The following is a 19,742-nucleotide window of genomic DNA, read 5'->3' on the forward strand; positions in this document are numbered from 1 at the left end:
TTGGATCTCTCACTGGCTGATGTTGTGGGGTGGAAGCCCCCTGCGATAAGTGATGCAAATTACTGCTCCTGCTTCCAAGTTTTATTAAGTTAAAACTTTAATAGTAAAATATGTTAAAATCCTTTAGGCACAACAATTGCCTAAGGTGTTAAAACCAAAGGCAGTCTTGGGCCTAGATTTGGAGTTCGGCGGTAGCCGTCAAAACCAGCGTTAGAGGCTCCTAACGCTGGTTTTGGCCGCCCGCTGGTATTTGGAGTCAGTGATTAAAGGGTCTAACGCTCACTTTTCAGCCGCGACTTTTCCATACCGCAGATCCCCCTACGCCATTTGCGTAGCCTATATTTTCAATGGGATCTTTCTAACGCCGGTATTTAGAGTCGTTTCTGAAGTGAGCGTTAGAGCTCTAACGACAAGATTCCAGCCGCCTGAAAATAGCAGGAGTTAAGAGCTTTCTGGCTAACGCCGGTTTATAAAGCTCTTAACTACTGTACCCTAAAGTACACTAACACCCATAAACTACCTATGTACCCCTAAACCGAGGTCCCCCCACACCGCCGCCACTCGATTAAAATTTTTAACCCCTAATCTGCCGACCGCCACCTACGTTATACTTATGTACCCCTAATCTGCTGCCCCTAACCCCGCCGACCCCTGTATTACATTTATTAACCCCTAACTTGCCCCCCACAACGTCGCCGCCAGCTACTTAAAATAATTAACCCCTAATCTTCCGACCGCAAATCGCCGCCACCTACGTTATCCCTATGTACCCCTAATCTGCTGCCCCTAACATCGCCGACCCCTATATTATATTTATTAACCCCTAATCTGCCCCCCTCAACGTCGCCGACACCTGCCTACACTTATTAACCCCTAATCTGCCGAGCGGACCTGAGCGCTACTATAATAAAGTTATGAACCCCTAACCCACCTCACTAACCCTATCATAAATAGTATTAACCCCTAATCTGCCCTCCCTAACATCGCCGACACCTAACTTCAATTATTAACCCCTAATCTGCCGACCGGAGCTCACCGCTATTCTAATAAATGTATTAACCCCTAAAGCTAAGTCTAACCCTAACACTAACACCCCCCTAACTTAAATATAATTTTTATCTAACGAAATAAATTAACTCTTATTAAATAACTTATTCCTATTTAAAGCTAAATACTTACCTGTAAAATACATCCTAATATAGCTACAATATAAATTATAATTATATTATAGCTATTTTAGGATTAATATTTATTTTACAGGCAACTTTGTAATTATTTTAACCAGGTACAATAGCTATTAAATAGTTAAGAACTATTTAATAGCTAAAATAGTTAAAATAATTACAAATTTACCTGTAAAATAAATCCTAACCTAAGATATAATTAAACCTAACACTACCCTATCAATAAAATAATTAAATAAACTACCTACAATTACCTACAATTAACCTAACACTACACTATCAATAAATAAATTAAATACAATTCCTACAAATAAATACAATTAAATAAACTAGCTAAAGTACAAAAAATAAAAAAGAACTAAGTTACAGAAAATAAAAAAATATTTACAAACATAATAAAAATATTACAACAATTTTAAACTAATTACACCTACTCTAAGCCCCCTAATAAAATAACAAAGCCCCCCAAAATAAAAAATTCCCTACCCTATTCTAAATTAAAAAAGTTACAAGCTCTTTTACCTTACCAGCCCTGAACAGGGCCCTTTGCGGGGCATGCCCCAAGAATTTCAGCTCTTTTGCCTGTAAAAGAATAAATACAATACCCCCCCCCCCCAACATTACAACCCACCACCCACATACCCCTAATCTAACCCAAACCCCCCTTAAATAAACCTAACACTAAGCCCCTGAAGATCTTCCTACCTTGTCTTCACCATACCAGGTTCACCGATCCGTCCTGAAGAGCTCCTCCGATGTCCTGATCCAAGCCCAAGCGGGGGCTGAAGAGGTCCATGATCCGGTCAAAGTCTTCATCCAAGCGGGGCAGAAGAGGATCTTCCATCCGATTGAAGTCATCATCCAGGCGGCATCTTCTATGGTCTTCCATCCGGAGCGAAGCGGCAGGATCCTGAAGACCTCCAGCGCGGAACATCCATCCGGACCGACGACTGAACGACGAATGACTGTTCCTTTAAGGGACGTCATCCAAGATGGCGTCCCTCGAATTCCGATTGGCTGATAGGATTCTATCAGCCAATCGGAATTAAGGTAGGAATTTTCTGATTGGCTGATGGAATCAGCCAATCAGAATCAAGTTCAATCCGATTGGCTGATCCAATCAGCCAATCAGATTGAGCTCGCATTCTATTGGCTGTTCCGATCAGCCAATAGAATGCGAGCTCAATCTGATTGGCTGATTGGATCGGCCAATCGGATTGAACTAGATTCTGATTGGCTGATTCCATCAGCCAATCAGAAAATTCCTACCTTAATTCCGATTGGCTGATAGAATCCTATCAGCCAATCGGAATTCGAGGGACGCCATCTTGGATGACGTCCCTTAAAGGAACAGTCATTCGTCGTTCAGTCGTCGGTCCGGATGGATGTTCCGCGCTGGAGGTCTTCAGGATCCTGCCGCTTCGCTCAGGATGGAAGACCATAGAAGATGCCGCCTGGATGATGACTTCAATCGGATGGAAGATCCTCTTCTGCCCCGCTTGGATGAAGACTTTGACCGGATCATGGACCTCTTCAGCCCCCGCTTGGGCTTGGATCAGGACATCGGAGGAGCTCTTCAGGACGGATCGGTGAACCTGGTATGGTGAAGACAAGGTAGGAAGATCTTCAGGGGCTTAGTGTTAGGTTTATTTAAGGGGGGTTTGGGTTAGATTAGGGGTATGTGGGTGGTGGGTTGTAATGTTGGGGGGGGGGGTATTGTATTTATTCTTTTACAGGCAAAAGAGCTGAAATTCTTGGGGCATGCCCCGCAAAGGGCCCTGTTCAGGGCTGGTAAGGTAAAAGAGCTTGTAACTTTTTAAATTTAGAATAGGGTAGGGAATTTTTTATTTTGGGGGGCTTTGTTATTTTATTAGGGGGCTTAGAGTAGGTGTAATTAGTTTAAAATTGTTGTAACATTTTTATTATGTTTGTAAATATTTTTTTATTTTCTGTAACTTAGTTCTTTTTTATTTTTTGTACTTTAGCTAGTTTATTTAATTGTATTTATTTGTAGGAATTGTGTTTAATTAATTTATTGATAGTGTAGTGTTAGGTTAATTGTAGGTAATTGTAGGTAGTTTATTTAATTATTTTATTGATAGTCTAGTGTTAGGTTTAATTATATCTTAGGTTAGGATTTATTTTACAGGTACATTTGTTATTATTTTAACTAGGTAACTATTAAATAGTTCTTAAATATTTAATAGCTATTGTACCTGGTTAAAATAATTACAAAGTTGCCTGTAAAATAAATATTAATCCTAAAATAGCTATAATATAATTATAATTTATATTGTAGCTATATTAGGATTTATTTTACAGGTAAGTATTTAGCTTTAAATAGGAATAAGTTATTTAATAAGAGTTAATTTATTTCGTTAGATAAATATTATATTTAACTTAGGGGGGTGTTAGTGTTAGGTTTAGACTTAGCTTTAGGGGTTAATACATTTATTAGAATAGCGGTGAGCTCCGGTCGGCAGATTAGGGGTTAATAATTGAAGTTAGGTGTCGGCGATGTTAGGGAGGGCAGATTAGGGGTTAATACTATTTATGATAGGGTTAGTGAGGCGGGTTAGGGGTTCATAACTTTATTATAGTAGCGCTCAGGTCCGCTCGGCAGATTAGGGGTTAATAAGTGTAGGCAGGTGTCGGCGACGTTGAGGGGGGCAGATTAGGGGTTAATAAATATAATATAGGGGTCGGCGATGTTAGGGCAGCAGATTAGGGGTACATAGGGATAACGTAGGTGGCGGCGGTTTACGGAGCGGCAGATTAGGGGTTAAAAAAAATATGCAGGGGTCAGCGATAGCGGGGGCGGCAGATTAGGGGTTAATAAGTGTAAGGCTAGGGGTGTTTAGACTCGGGGTACATGTTAGAGTGTTAGGTGCAGACGTAGGAAGTGTTTCCCCATAGCAAACAATGGGGCTGCGTTAGGAGCTGAACGCTGCTTTTTTGCAGGTGTTAGGTTTTTTTTCAGCTCAAACAGCCCCATTGTTTCCTATGGGGGAATCGTGCACGAGCACGTTTTTGAGGCCGGCCGCGTCCGTAAGCAACTCTGGTATCGAGAGTTGCTTTTGCGGTAAAAATGCTCTACGCTCCTTTTTTGGAGCCTAACGCAGCATTTGTTTGAACTCTCGATACCAGAGTTAATTTTATGGTGCGGCCAGAAAAAAGCCCGCGGAGCGTTAACAGCCCTTTTACCGCCGAACTCCAAATCTAGGCCTTGGTGTGCTAATAAGTTCAGGCTCTGCTTCTAGTGTGCTCTAGCCAAAGGCAAGTCTTGGTGCGCTAATAATTTTATGTGCACCTGCTACTGTGCTTATCACTGAAGGCAAGTCTTGCACCTAGATTACGAGTTTTGCGTAATGCCTGTGCGCAAAAGCACATGCGTAATGTTTATTGTACACTCTTCATAACGTAGGTATTACAAGTCTGAAAAGAACCTTGTTACTCATCGCGTTAACGAATACTGCGTTTAATTTACTTGTGTAATCACAGATACGTAATGGATTCCCCCATAGAGATCAATGCAAACTGAAAAATAAACGGATTTTTCATCTAACACTCGATATCGTGAGAACTACACAGTGCTCAGTACACATGCAATTTAATGGATACAAAGAATAACCAGGTCAAATGTACAAACAACAATAGATCACACAACATAGCACATTCACATTCAACATTCACAATCATTTACAACAAATACTACATAACATTTACACTAAACGCAGATTCAAAAAATAAGTTTGGATCTGTATCATGGAACAAAAGAACAAGAACAAATAATTACACACTGATACATAAACCAAGCATTCGCATTGGCAATTAGGAAAGATTCTTAAAACTAAAGATTTAGAACAGTTAACAAATACGATATGATAAAAAATCATCATTTGGATTTTGTAATACTAAATTATGATAATGTTATGCAAACGATCACTATGACATCATCCCATTATACACATTCCCTAAAAACATGTGGATTTAGAAACTCAATCTGAGCATGCGCAAATTCTAACAGCTACTCCACATTGCACACATACAAATCATCACACACATTCACAAAAGCACACCTGGACCTTGTTTACTTTGCAAACCGGTACATCATTAAGCATTTACATAGGGTATATAAGCATGCTCTAAACTTGGCTACCTTGACTATATTGCTTTTTCGAGACAGGTACAGGTCTAGGCATTGGAGGTTAGATCAGTGGCATAGTGTGGGTTGTCAGCGCCCAGGGCAAGGCAAGTATTGTGCCCCCTGACCCATTAGCACTGACTGAGTCTCTTCCACCAGTACAGTAGAGATTGACTATAGTACCTCACTGTACCACCTCACTATAGTACCTCACTGTACCACCTCTGTATTGTATCTCACTGTACTACCTCACTATTGTACCCCCCAGCCCCCAATTCAGAATTCCTCAAAGCACTGATTATGAAATAGTTAAAAATGTTATCACAAAAAGTATGTGAGAAAAAAATACACATATAAATAAAAAAGACAAGATGAACCTTGCATGTATAAAAATATATTACCATTATAGGTATAAAGTATGGGAGTCTGCACAATATAGAGTATGGGAGTCTGCACAATATAGAGTATGGGAGTCTGCACAATATAAAGTATGGGAATTTGCACAATATAGAGTAAGAGAATCTGCACAATATAGAGTATGGGAGTCTGCACAATATAGAGTATAGGAGTCTGCACAATATAGAGTATGGAAGTCTGTACAATATAGAGTTTGGGAGTCTGTACAATATAGAGTTTGGGAGTCTGCACAATATAAAGTTTGGGAGTCTGCACAATATAGAGTATGGGAGTCTGCTCAATATAGAGTATGGGAGTCTGCACAATATAGAGTTTGGGAATCTGTACAATATAGAGTTTGGAAGTCTGCACAATATAAAGTTTGGGAGTCTGCACAATATAGAGTATGGGAGTCTGCACAATATAAAGTATGGGAGTCTGCACAATATAAAGTATAGGAGTCTGCACAATATAGAGTATAGGGGTCTGCACAATATAGAGTTTGGGAGTCTGCACAATATAGAGTTTGGGAGTCTGTACAATATAGAGTTTGGGAGTCTGTACAATATAGAGTTTGGGAGTCTGCACAATATAGAGTTTAGGAGTCTGCACACTATAAAGTTTGGAAGTCTGCACAACATAGAGTTTGGGAGTCTGTACAATATAAAGTTTGGAAGTCTGTACAATATAGATTTTAGGAGTCTGTACAATATAGAGTATGGGAATCTGCACAATATAGAGTATGGGAGTCTGCACAATATAGAGTATGAAAGTATGCACAATATAGAGTTTGGGAGTCTGTAAAATATAGATTTTGGGAGTCTGCACAATATAAAGTTTGGGCGTCTGCACAATATAGAGTATGGGAGTCTGCACAATATAAAGTATGTGAGTCTGCACAATATAAAGTATAGGAGTCTGCACAATCTAGAGTATGGGAGTCTGAACAATATGAAGTGTGGGAGTCTGCACAATATAAAGTATAGGAGTCTGCATAATATAGAGTATAGGAGTCTGCACAATATAGAGTTTGGGAGTCTGCACAATATAGAGTTTGGGAGTCTGCACAATATAGAGTTTAGGAGTCTGCACAATATAAAGTTTGGAAGTCTGCACAATATAGAGTTTGGGAGTCTGTACAATATAGAGTTTGGGAGTCTGCCCAATATAGAGTTTAGGAGTTTGCACAATATAAAGTTTGGAAGTCTGCACAATGTAGATTTTTTTAGTCTGCACAATATAGAGTATGGGAGTCTGCACAATATAAAGTATAGGAGTCTGCACAATCTAGAGTTTGGGAGTCTGCACAATATAGAGTTTAGGAGTCTGTACAATATAGAGTTTGGGAGTCTGCACATTATAGAGTTTGGGAGTCTGCACAATATACAGTTTGGGAGTCTGTACAATATAGAGTATGGGAATCAGCAAAATTTAGAGTATGGGAGTCTGCACAATATAGAGTTTGGGAGTCTATACAATATAGAATTTGGGAGTATGCACAATATAAATTTTGGGAGTCTGCACCATATAGAGTATAGGAGTCTGCACAATATAGAGTTTGGGAGTCTGCACAATATAGAGTTTGGGAGTCTGCACAATATAGAGTATGGTAATCTGCACAGTATAGAGTATGGGAATCTGCACAATATAGAGTATGGGAGTCTGCACTATATAAAGTTTGGAAGTCTGCACAATATAGAGTATGGGAATCTGCACAGTATAGAGTATGGGAATCTGCACAATATATAATTTGAGAGTCTGTACAATGTAGCATTTAGGAGTCTGCACAATATAGTGTTTAGGGGTCTGCATAATAAAGAATTTGGGAGTCTGCACAGCCCCCCCCCCATTCAGAATTCCTCAGTGCTCTGATTATGAAATAGTTGAAAATGTTATCACAAAAAGTATGTGAGAAAAAAATACACATATAAATAAAAAAGATAAGATGAACCTTGCATGTATAAATATATATTATCATCTTATAGCTATAAAGTATGGGAGTCTGCACAATATAGAGTATGGGAGTCTGCACAATATAGAGTATGAGAGTCTGCACAATATAGAGTATGGGAGTCTGCACAATATAAAGTATGGGAGTCTGCACAATTTAGAGTATGGGAGTCTGCACAATATAGAGTTTGGGAGTCTGTACAATATATAGTTTGGGAGTCTGCACAATATAAAGTTTGGGAGTCTGCACAATATAGAGTATGGGAGTCTGCACAATATAAAGTATAGCAGTCTGCACAATATGATCACTTCCTCCCAGTGCTGCATGTGAGACACTCAGTGAGAGCGGTGATGGAGACTGAAGAATTATGCGCTCAGGACAATCACCCCTGTGCCCCTCATGCTATGACACTAGGTTAGAGATAGTCAGAGATAGAGGGGTCAATTTATCCAAGCGTCAATCTTAGTGCATTAGCCGGCATCAATACGCTCGCCAGACATTGCTGAGGCGGATCTGAATATGATACCCTTATTTATAAAAAAAGCCATAAAAAATACGCGCGTCAAGTACGGTGCGAAGAGCATCGGACTGTTGTTAACTAACAGTCATCGATGTCCCAGTTATTCAGGTTTTTCCCAACTTTATTTATACCATTTCATTACTGTCCATGAAAAAGCACATTTCTCTAAAGCTAATCTTTTATTTTTCAAATGTTAATGTCCAAGAAATAGCTACATTTGTACCTCAACAAACAATTATTTTTATATTTATTTGTTAAACAAAAAAATCTGTTATATGATACTTTCACATAAATTAATGTGTATTTGTATTTCTAGAAGTCATTATATGCTTTTAACTCATGTTTTTTATATAAATGATTATTAATGCTAGAATTTGTACACATATCCCTGTACATACTTGTATACTTGTATATATATATATATATATATATATCTTTTGCAAACATATTTACATGTCCCTAAATTCCTTTTTTTTTTCTAAACATTCCTTTTTTTTTTCTAAACAATATTGTCTTTCATATCACTGTGTTAATTTATACCACTATATGTAAATGTATTATTATTCTGAGCAGGAATAATTGCAAATATAACATGTAATTAGGATATCATATGTATTTATTTGCAATCAATGGATATTTTAAGAGCTGGGCCAGTTTTCTCTCTGTACCTGTGTAACCCCTCCTGATTGCAATCTAGTAGTGTTATAAAATGGACTAGCATATAAAATGACATTTCTTACTGAAAAAGAAATTCAAGAGAAGGAAGAATTACACTGAAAATAGCATGACAGTAAATATATGATTTTAATTTTTGCTATATCTGAATCATGACAGTTTAATGTTGGTGGGTTATCCCTTTGAGCTATCATCTTAAGATTATATTAAATCAAACATCAATTCGAATTTTAAAATCCTTGTCTAAAATATTACACTGTGTGTCCTAATGTCAGCATCAATGTTTATCTTTAATTCTAAAATCACATATACATACTTTCAAACTATAATACACAATGCAACAAATGGCACTTACAAGTTCTGGTGAGTGATCAATGACACAAGTATCGAGCAATTTGATTTGTTAGTGAAAGTTTAAAATGTATATTTGAATCAGATTGGCTGATGTTATAAATCATGTGATTATGCATTTTCCAATCAAAGTAGTTGAAAAATTCACTAGTGTGTGGGTTGTTTAGGAGTTTGCGTCATAATTGGTGCGAAAAGTGTTTGAGTCAAAATTGGTGCGAAGTGGAGAGTGGGACTTGTATTACATGACTTAAACATGGTGCACATAGATTTTTCACAAAAATTAAAAAGGAAGTTAACTATATTAAGTTCTGTATTTCATTTTTATCTCTATATCTATTAGTGCGACAAGTTTGGGGCAAAACTTTTCAACAAATTTGTAGAAATAATATTATCCCCTTGCTTTGTAATGAGAGACAAATTTGTAGCATAATCCATAAGCATAATTTTTCATTTTTATCCCTATATCTACTAGTGCACCAAAGGTGGAGCAATAATAATGTTTGATTTAGAAAGGCTATTCAATTTTAATAGAGTTTCTAATTTACTTTCATTATGTAATATATTTCATTCTCTTGCAGCATCGAACATAAGCTTTCTGTGTTTTCCGACTCTCATTGAGTTCTATGGCATCTGCGACCTCAAGGGTGGTGAATTGAAAACTAGGTATGCTGCGTGGGAATAAACGCAAGCGTACCTGTTAAATGTTTGATAAATTGGGAAAAGTGTCAAATAGAGTTGAATGTGAATTAGAAACATCTGTAATGACGCAAGCATCGATCTGCATCGGATTGAGATTGCGGGATCGTATTTTACGTCACAAATTTCAACATTTGCCGATCTGGATGCTTTGATAATTACGGCGGATCAATCTCATGACAAATACTACTCAGAATTCAAACGTATTTTCAATTGACGCTTTGATAAATTGACCCCAGAGAGTTAGTGAGAGAGAGACAGTTAGTAAGAGAGAGAGTTAGTGAGAGAGAGAGGTAGTGAGAGATAGTGATAGAGAGTTTGTGTACGAATTTGTCTGGGTGAGTGTGTGAGTGCTGCTTTGTTTTTCATTACTTACACATAATTAAGCATATTTACTTTCATTTACACGCAAACACATTCAATATATACATACACATAGCAGTAACACTACATACACACACATACACTGTATACCCCATTCCCTTTAAACCTATACCCATCCCATAGTTATATTTTGTTCTTTTTAGACAAACTTATTGTTTACATACCCTCATTTAGTTCTTTTTTTATATGTTTGTCTGTTTATTACTACCCCTTACCCTATTTTATAAAACCCATTCACTCTTTGAGCACTTTTAACTTTTATTTCATTATTTTGACCCCCTTTCATTTGTGCACTTTTACCTTCTGAAAGGGTATGGCGGGAAGGAGGACTAGGGAAGAGCCGAGGCAGGAGATTAGTGAGGAGATGAGGGAGGAGATTAGGCAGCAGATTAGGGACGAGATGAGGCAGGAGATTATGGAGATTAGTGAGGAGATGAGGCAGGAGATGAGGCAGGAGAGTGGGAGGGGGAGAGGGAGGGGGAGAGGAACTAGAGAGGAATGAGGAGATGAAGGGGAGAGGTCAGGGTGGGTGGGCACAGCTACATTTTTGAAGATGAACAAGTGGATGGGCCCAGTGGGACAAGGCAGGAGAGCAGAGAGGGCGCATTACAGTCCAGAGAACAGAGGCTCACATCACAGGGGAAGCCCAGGCAGAGAGAGGAGAGGTATACCACAGAGGAGAAGGAGGCCCTTATAATAGCCTATATGGAGAGGGCTAGGAGTCTGCAGGCACCAAAGGCTGCCCCTTCACTGAAGAAAGGTTGTGGAAGGAGATCAGGGATGCTGTCAATGCATTGGGGGAGTTCAGGAGGGACATAAAATCTATACAGCACCGTTACCGGGACTGCAAAAGCAAACTCAAGAAAAAAATGTAGAGGGAGAGGCAAGCAACTACTGGGACTGGTGGTGGGCCGGAGCAGACATTCGTATACAGCTGCTGGGATAAACTGCTATGTCCCAACATCTCCGAGGTGGCCCTAGTCGGGATTGAAGGAGGAATTGATACCGGGAAGCTGCACATTTACTTATCTCTTTCCATCCACCTCATAACTTATTCGCATGCAAAATAAATTATGGATATGACTAACGCAATTACACTTTTTTAAACATTATTCCGAAAACGCATTCAGAATTACCTTGACAAAGTTGGATTTAAAGAAAAGCTATCACATTACAGGGAGTGCAGAATTATTAGGCAAATGAGTATTTTGACCACATCATCCTCTTTATGCATGTTGTCTTACTCCAAGCTGTATAGGCTCGAAAGCCTACTACCAATTAAGCATATTAGGTGATGTGCATCTCTGTAATGAGAAGGGGTGTGGTCTAATGACATCAACACCCTATATCAGGTGTGCATAATTATTAGGCAACTTCCTTTCCTTTGGCAAAATGGGTCAAAAGAAGGACTTGACAGGCTCAGAAAAGTCAAAAATAGTGAGATATCTTGCAGAGGGGTGCAGCATTCTTAAAATTGCAAAGCTTCTGAAGCGTGATCATCGAACAATCAAGCGTTTCATTCAAAATAGTCAACAGGGTCGCAAGAAGCGTGTGGAAAAACCAAGGCGCAAAATAACTGCCCATGAACTGCGAAAAGTCAAGCGTGCAGCTGCCAAGATGCCACTTGCCACCAGTTTGGCCATATTTCAGAGCTGCAACATCACTGGAGTGCCCAAAAGCACAAGGTGTGCAATACTCAGAGACATGGCCAAGGTAAGAAAGGCTGAAAGACGACCACCACTGAACAAGACACACAAGCTGAAACGTCAAGACTGGGCCAAGAAATATCTCAAGATTTTTTCTAAGGTTTTATGGACTGATGAAATGAGAGTGAGTCTTAATGGGCCAGATGGATGGGCCCGTGGCTGGATTGGTAAAGGGCAGAGAGCTCCAGTCCGACTCAGACGCCAGCAAGGTGGAGGTGGAGTACTGGTTTGGGCTGGTATCATCAAAGATGAGCTTGTGGGGCCTTTTCAGGTTGAGGATGGAGTCAAGCTCAACTCCCAGTCCTACTGACAGTTTCTGGAAGACACCTTCTTCAAGCAGTGGTACAGGAAGAAGTCTGCATCCTTCAAGAAAAACATGATTTTCATGCAGGACAATGCTCCATCACACGCGTCCAAGTACTCCACAGCGTGGCTGGCAAGAAAGGGTATAAAAGAAGAAAATCTAATGACATGGCCTCCTTGTTCACCTGATCTGAACCCCATTGAGAACCTGTGGTCCATCATCAAATGTGAGATTTACAAGGAGGGAAAACAGTACACCTCTCTGAACAGTGTCTGGGAGGCTGTGGTTGCTGCTGCACGCAATGTTGATGGTGAACAGATCAAAACACTGACAGAATCCATGGATGGCAGGCTTTTGAGTGTCCTTGCAAAGAAAGGTGGCTATATTGGTCACTGATTTGTTTTTGTTTTGTTTTGGAATGTCAGAAATGTATATTTGTGAATGTTGAGATGTTATATTGGTTTCACTGGTAAAAATAAATAATTGAAATGGGTATATATTTGTTTTTTGTTAATTTGCCTAATAATTATGCACAGTAATAGTCACCTGCACACACAGATATCCCCCTAAAATAGCTAAAACTAAAAACAAACTAAAAACTACTTCCAAAAATATTCAGCTTTGATATTAATGAGTTTTTTGGGTTCATTGAGAATATGGTTGTTGTTCAATAATAAAATTAATCCTCAAAAATACAACTTGCCTAATAATTCTGCACTCCCTGTAGTATCTAGTCTACAGATTGTGCGTATTTAAACATATTTAATACGCACACAAAAATACATTCATATTGACCATATAGATATCTGAAAGACGGGTTTGCAAATACGTAAATCGTATTGATTGCTTTTGGTTAAAATTGAATTACGAAGGCAGCCTCATTAATACACTTTCAAAAATAACATTTACATCTTTATTTGGAACTGTACTAAAATCTCTTATTTCTTTTATTTTAAAATATACAGAGTCTGAGGCCAGTTAGGAGGAAACACAGCAGGAACATGCTCCTCCTTCACGAAGGCATGAGAGTAATGCAGAAGGTGACACGCCATCTTGGAGAGAACTGGAAGATACCCCTGCAGAAGATACCCTTGCAGAAGATCACCCTGCAGAAGCGCCCCTGCAGAAGATATCGCTGCAGCCGCCCCCCGTGCAGTAGCTTGCCGTGTAGCAGCTTCCCCTGAGGAGAACATCCCCCCGAAATTCCCTAGGTGGAGCTGATGAGGGTCTTCCTGCAGGAAATGCAGGACTCCCGGATGGCACAACAGACACACACACCGTTTATGACTAACGCAGTGAACACCGTGATAGAAGGACAAATAAATATGGTAAATGTTCTAAATAATATATTTCCAGTCCTCCTGGAGGTGGCATGTAGACCATATCCAGAAATAGGAAGACCACAAGACCATCAGCTCCTGTGCCTCCTCCATCTCCTACTCTGCCTGGTCAATCCCCAATCACTCACAGTACTCCTCCTCCCCTTCTTCCCCAACCATCTCCAATGAAGACACGTCTGAGGAGGTATTTGACCGCCCCAGAGTCTCACTCTCATGGGAAGCAGGGAAGGAGGAAGAAGTAATTATGTTTATATATTAGTGTTTTTAATTTAAAGTTAATATGTAAAGGACAAGTATGTGATGATGTTGTTTTCTTACACTTGTGGAGCACACTCTGTATTTAATATGATTCCATGGGACCGGGTCCATGGAGGCAGATTGTTTGCAGAGTGTGTTTTACAAGTGTGTTGAGACAACATCACATGCTGTCCTTGTTGATTAGATTGATTGGTTTTTGAATACGTAAAATAAAGTGTATTTTTGGAAAGCTAGCTTAAAGTGTTTTACTTATTTTGGAAATCTATTTCATTTAAAAGGTGCATGAAAGCAGAAATTTATCTTGCATGATTTTGACAGAGCATAACATTTTAACTAACATTCACATTTACTTATATTATTTAATTTGCATCATTATCTTCTTATCCTTTGCTGAAAGGTTTATCTAGGAAAGCTCAGGAGCAGCAAAGAACCTAGCTTCTGCTAATTGGTGGCTGCATATATATACAGATTGTCATTGCCTCACCCATGTGTTCACTTAGAAACTAGTACATTTGATAATAGAAGTAAATTGAAAACTTGTTTAAATTGTATATCCTACACAACTAATGAAAGATACATTTAGGGTTTCATGTCCCTTTAAGAGTTACATTTGAAATTCATGCTCACAGTGCTAGATTATTTGGATAACAACAATGTTGAATCGATACATGACACAATATTGAACATTTAAATTAAGAATAAATATCAAGACATAACATCTCTTAAAAGTATACTATACAGTAAATTATTTTATTATATGTTACACAATTAAAATATAATTTATATATCATATGATATAGGTGAATGCATACAGAAAAATGACTTCAAATACAAATGTGCATGTTTAGGAAATTACAATGTATACAATTAAACACAACACATAAATTATTTGTTAATGAGAAAATATTGTTGACAAACATATTAAAAAGATGGAGTATATTCATGCTAAGGCACCGTGGCTGAGTTCTGTAGTAACCCAATGGTTGCAGGTTCGATTCCCAGCGAGGTCCAATAAGCCTTTCATCCTTCCGAGGTTGATAAAATGAGCAGCGCCTTGAGACCCTTACGGGTGATTAGTCGTGCTTTACAAGTACCCAATACATACATACAATACATACTGCTGAACATTCATGGATTAGCACTTGCCTCAAAATATATTTGGGATCAACAACACATTGACTTCATCCGTTTCTTCCACGAGACAGCCATCAGTCGAAATATTTTAGATCTTTTATCATCTATGTTTCAACAATGTAAAATACTGACACAATCTATAAACTTAGAAAATCATGGTTTTAAACTTGTGTTCTCATTCGCAAACATGGCGCATCCAATATCACGGAACAACGTGATCCAATCAAATAACGGAATTTACACCTTTGCATGTGACATCTTAGGCAACATGGCACATCCAATATCGCGGAACAACGTGATCCAATCAAATGATGGAATTTACACCTTTGCAGGTGACGTCTTATGCAACCTGGCGCATCCAATATCGCGGAACAACATGATCCAAGCAAATGACAGAATTTACACCTTTATATATCATCAACAATTCTATTTAAAAAACTAGCATGTGCTATATTGTTAACTAGCAAGCGTGTTTGTTCTATGTAATGCACATCTTCACATAATGTAACGCTAGATAACATAATAATGTAATATGCAAAATATAATCCATTGTTGGTAATAAATATATATTTCATTAGAATAGGAAGATTAGGAAATATTTAGGAAGCATCAAGGTTTAACATAGAAATAATACTACTATATACATCACGAAAATGTGTATTGTTTTTACATTATAGGTTACCTATAGCAATATATTGTTTGATAATTAAATATAATAAAACATCATAGAAAGAGATTAATCATCTAAAATGTGTGCATTACACGCAGTGATATCTTATGTTCTACTACTACAATAAGATTTCATGAGAATTGGAATATATGTGCTGTCAACATTCAGATTATTCAGATTATAGCTCACATTCTATTTGCTGATCGGAACAGCCAATAGAAGGCAAGCTCAATCTGATTGGCTGATTGGATCAGCCAATCGGATTGAACTTGAATCTGATTGGCTGATTCAATCAGCCAATCAGATTTTTCCTACCTTAATTCCGATTGGCTGATAGAATCCTATCAGCCAATCGGAATTCGAGGGACGCCATCTTGGATGACGTCATTTAAAGGAACCTTCATTCGGCGAGTAGACATTGTGGAAGAAGGATGGATCCGCGTCGGCTGGAAGAAGATGGCTCCGCTCCGCTCCGGATGGATGAAGATAGAAGATGCCGCTTGGATGAAGATGTCTACCGGTCCGGATGTCCTCTTCTGCCCGGATAGGATGAAGACTTCTGCCGCTCCGGATGTCCTCTTTTGGTCCATCGGTGCCCAGCTGGGTGAACACGACTCAAGGTAGGGAGATCTTCAGGGGGGTAGTGTTAGGTTTATTTAAGGGGGGGTTGGGTTAGAGTAGGGGTATGTGGGTGGTGGGTTGTAATGTTGGGGGGTGGTATTGTGTTTTTTTTATAGACAAAAGAGCTGATTTCTTTGGGGCATGCCCCGCAAAAAGCCGTTTTAAGGGCTGGTAATAGAGCTGTTAACTTTTTTAATTTAGATTAGGGTAGGGAAATTTTTTTATTTTGGGGGGCTTTGTTATTTTATTAGGGGCTTAGAGTAGGTGTAATTAGCTTAAAATGCTTGTAATCTTTTTTTATTTTTTGTAATTTAGTGTTTGTTTTTTTGTAATTTAGTTTAGTTTATTTAATTGTAGGTCATTGTAGGTACTTGTAGTTAATTGATTTAATATATTTATTGATAGAGTAGTGTTAGGTTTAATTGTAACTTAGGTTAGGATTTATTTTACAGGTAATTTTGTAATTATTTTAACTAGGTAGCTATTAAATAGTAAATAACTATTTAATAGCTATTGTACCTAGTTTAAATAAATACAAAGTTGCCTGTAAAATAAATATAAATCCTAAAATAGTTACAATATAGTTATTCGTTATATTGTAGCTATATTAGGGTTTATTTTACAGGTAAGTATTTAGCTTTAAATAGGAATAATTTAGTTAATAATATTTAATTTATTTCCTTAGATTAAAATTATATTTAACTTAGGGGGGTGTTAGGGTTAGACTTAGCTTTAGGGGTTAATACATTTATTAGAGTAGCGGCGAGGTCCTGTCGGCTGATTAGGGGTTAATAAGTGTAGGTAAGGTAGCGGCGATGTTGGGGGGGCAGATTAGGGGTTAATAAATATTATGTAGGTGTCGGCGATGTTAGGGACAGCAGATTAGGGGTACATAGGTATAATGTAGGTTGCCGCGGTGTACGGAGCGGCAGATTAGGGGTTAATAATATAATGCAGGTGTCAGCGATAGCGGGGCGGCATATTAGGGGTTAATAAGTGTAAGGTTAGGGGTGTTTAGACTCGGGGTTCATGTTAGGGTTTTAGGTGCGGACTTAGAAAGTGTTTCCCCATAGGAAACAATGGGGCTGCGTTAGGAGCTGAACGCTGCTTTTTTGCAGGTGTTAGGTTTTTTTTCAGCCCAAACTGCCCCATTGTTTCCTATGGGGGAATCGTGCACGAGCACGTTTTTCCTGCTAGCCATTACCGTATGCAACGCTGGTATTGAGGGTTGAAGTGGCGGAAAATTCGGCTCAACGCTTCCTTTTTGGAGCCTAACATTGCCCCTCAGAAAACTCTCAATACCAGCGTTGTTTAGAAGCAGCGCTAGAAAAAAAAGACGCGTAGCTAACGCACCCCTTTGGCTGCAAAACTGTAAATCTAGGTGTATCTTTTTAAAGTAAGTTTACAGACAAATTGATTAACATTTATTAATGTCTCAAATTTGTTGCAAAATTTGTTGCAAAAATACATATTGAGAAGGGACAGAGAATTTACTTCAAGTGGTGCAGCAAGCACCATTAAATACAGCAGGAAAGGTGCGCGGGCTGGCTAGCTGGATAAGGGGTAGGTGCTAAAAAAAAAGAGCAAACACAATACAGAAAATTACAGCAAAAATACATAGGGAGAATACATATAATAATTTTAAGCTTGATGGTTCAATCAGTTTCTATTCCATAAATATACACAGTAGATACTACCTTTCAAATTAACTATAAAGAATAGAATGGTATCTGAATATATCTTTTACATTAAAGGGACATTAAACACTTTGAGATGGTAATATAAAATGATAAATTGTATATAATAAAACAACTCTGCAATGTACTTTCATTATTTATTTTGTCCTCTTTGCCTGTAATTCCATTCTGAAATTGTGAGCTTTTCAGTTCCTGTTAGAAATGGAAGTGCAGAACACTGTTAAATCCAGCACAACCATTGGCTGCACACTCTAATGACCTATGTATAACTGTCCCTAATTGGCCACAGCAGAGAAGGTAACACAAGTTACAACATGGCAGCTCCCAGTGATTTATAGCCACTAAAACTTTACACTTATTTTGTCACTTTTTAAACAACTAATGAAACTTTAAAAAATACATCTACATGTTAGTCATGGACTAATCTTTTCTTTGAATGCATCATTCTATCTAGCATGTATTTAGTGTTTAATGTCCCTTTAAGAATAAATGTATGTCATTCCAATAATAATAAACACATTCAGACTTGAACTTTTTAGGTTAGAGGAATATTAATGTTTGTCGGAGTGAAATAGACAGTCTACACATAAATCATGTTAAAATCCCTTTACAGATCATACATCATAATATTAAATCAAAGATTTTCCACATGATTATGTTTTATGTATACTTAGAAATGGCTGATAAGCTCAGAACAATGATGACATAATGAGATGGTCTGCATCTAGGCACTCAGATAAATAGCAATAACTGTCTGTACAATATAAGATGATTATTGTGTGATTGGATGTAATATGCATGTGACATCATAATGTCAGTCATGATCATTTATACATAAATAAGCCAATAAATTCTAAATTTCTATGTTCATGCTGCATGATATAGAAAGGGGGGCAGTAGTGTATTTGAAACTTAATGGGATAATATTTTTTAACAGGACCAAGCTGTAGACTTTATTTGTATTCAAAACTATGATTTTGAAGCAATACATGATATATACATGTTGTTATATATTTGACGTACCATCAGACTCCAAGGGAACCACATTCTCCTTTGTCACACATATAACATCCAGATCTGTAAAACATAATATGTTGTGTACACGTTAAAATCACATTTTAAAACATGTGTTACTGGTGTTCGAGGACACACATCAATGTTGCATTAAAGAGATACTAAACAAAAGTATTGAATTTCATAATTTAGATGTAGCATGCAATTTAAATAAAATATATAATTATAGATGATTAATATTTAAATGGGATTGTCTGTATTTTGAAAATCCTGAACAAAAGCATAGTACACGGAATATTTAATGCTTATCATGTGTGTATTGCTTGATGATTGTTGTCTACATTTATACAAAATATCACCATGTGCTATCCATGTTCTGAAGCACAAAGGTGTAGACTAAGAAGGTTTGAGATTTTACTGTTAAACTAATAAAAAAAATAGATTTAATTAAAGGAGTACATGATAAGGTTTATTTAAATTGAGTGCTCCATCATAATCATGATTATACAATATTTTCTGATAATATACCTTTAATGATATATAAATGAGTAAATGGACTTACCATCATCCTGTATTGGTGCTGGATCCCTCCGGGCTTGTCAAATTAACTTCAACTATTAATGATATAAATAAAAATTATGTAACACAATTTGTACATCTGCTTTAAAAATACATATTTTGCATGAATAAAAAAATA

General features: G+C 37.7%; 1 long non-coding RNA gene across 2 annotated transcripts in view; it reads left to right on the forward strand.

Annotated features, from left to right (window-relative positions):
• Window positions 1-13,713, forward strand: part of LOC128665141 (uncharacterized) — a 56,849-nt gene extending 43,136 nt beyond the window's left edge. The window contains exons 3-4 of one of the 2 annotated variants that reach the window (XR_008403005.1): window positions 9,800-9,884; window positions 13,277-13,713. This is a non-coding gene — a long non-coding RNA (uncharacterized LOC128665141). The remainder of the gene's footprint in view (window positions 1-9,799; window positions 9,885-13,276) is intronic. The other variant, XR_008403004.1, reaches the window with a different exon arrangement.
• The last annotated feature ends 6,029 nt before the right edge of the window (window positions 13,714-19,742 follow it).

This window comes from Bombina bombina, chromosome 6 (assembly GCF_027579735.1).
Source record: "Bombina bombina isolate aBomBom1 chromosome 6, aBomBom1.pri, whole genome shotgun sequence".
NCBI classification, from domain to species: Eukaryota; Metazoa; Chordata; class Amphibia; order Anura; family Bombinatoridae; genus Bombina; species Bombina bombina.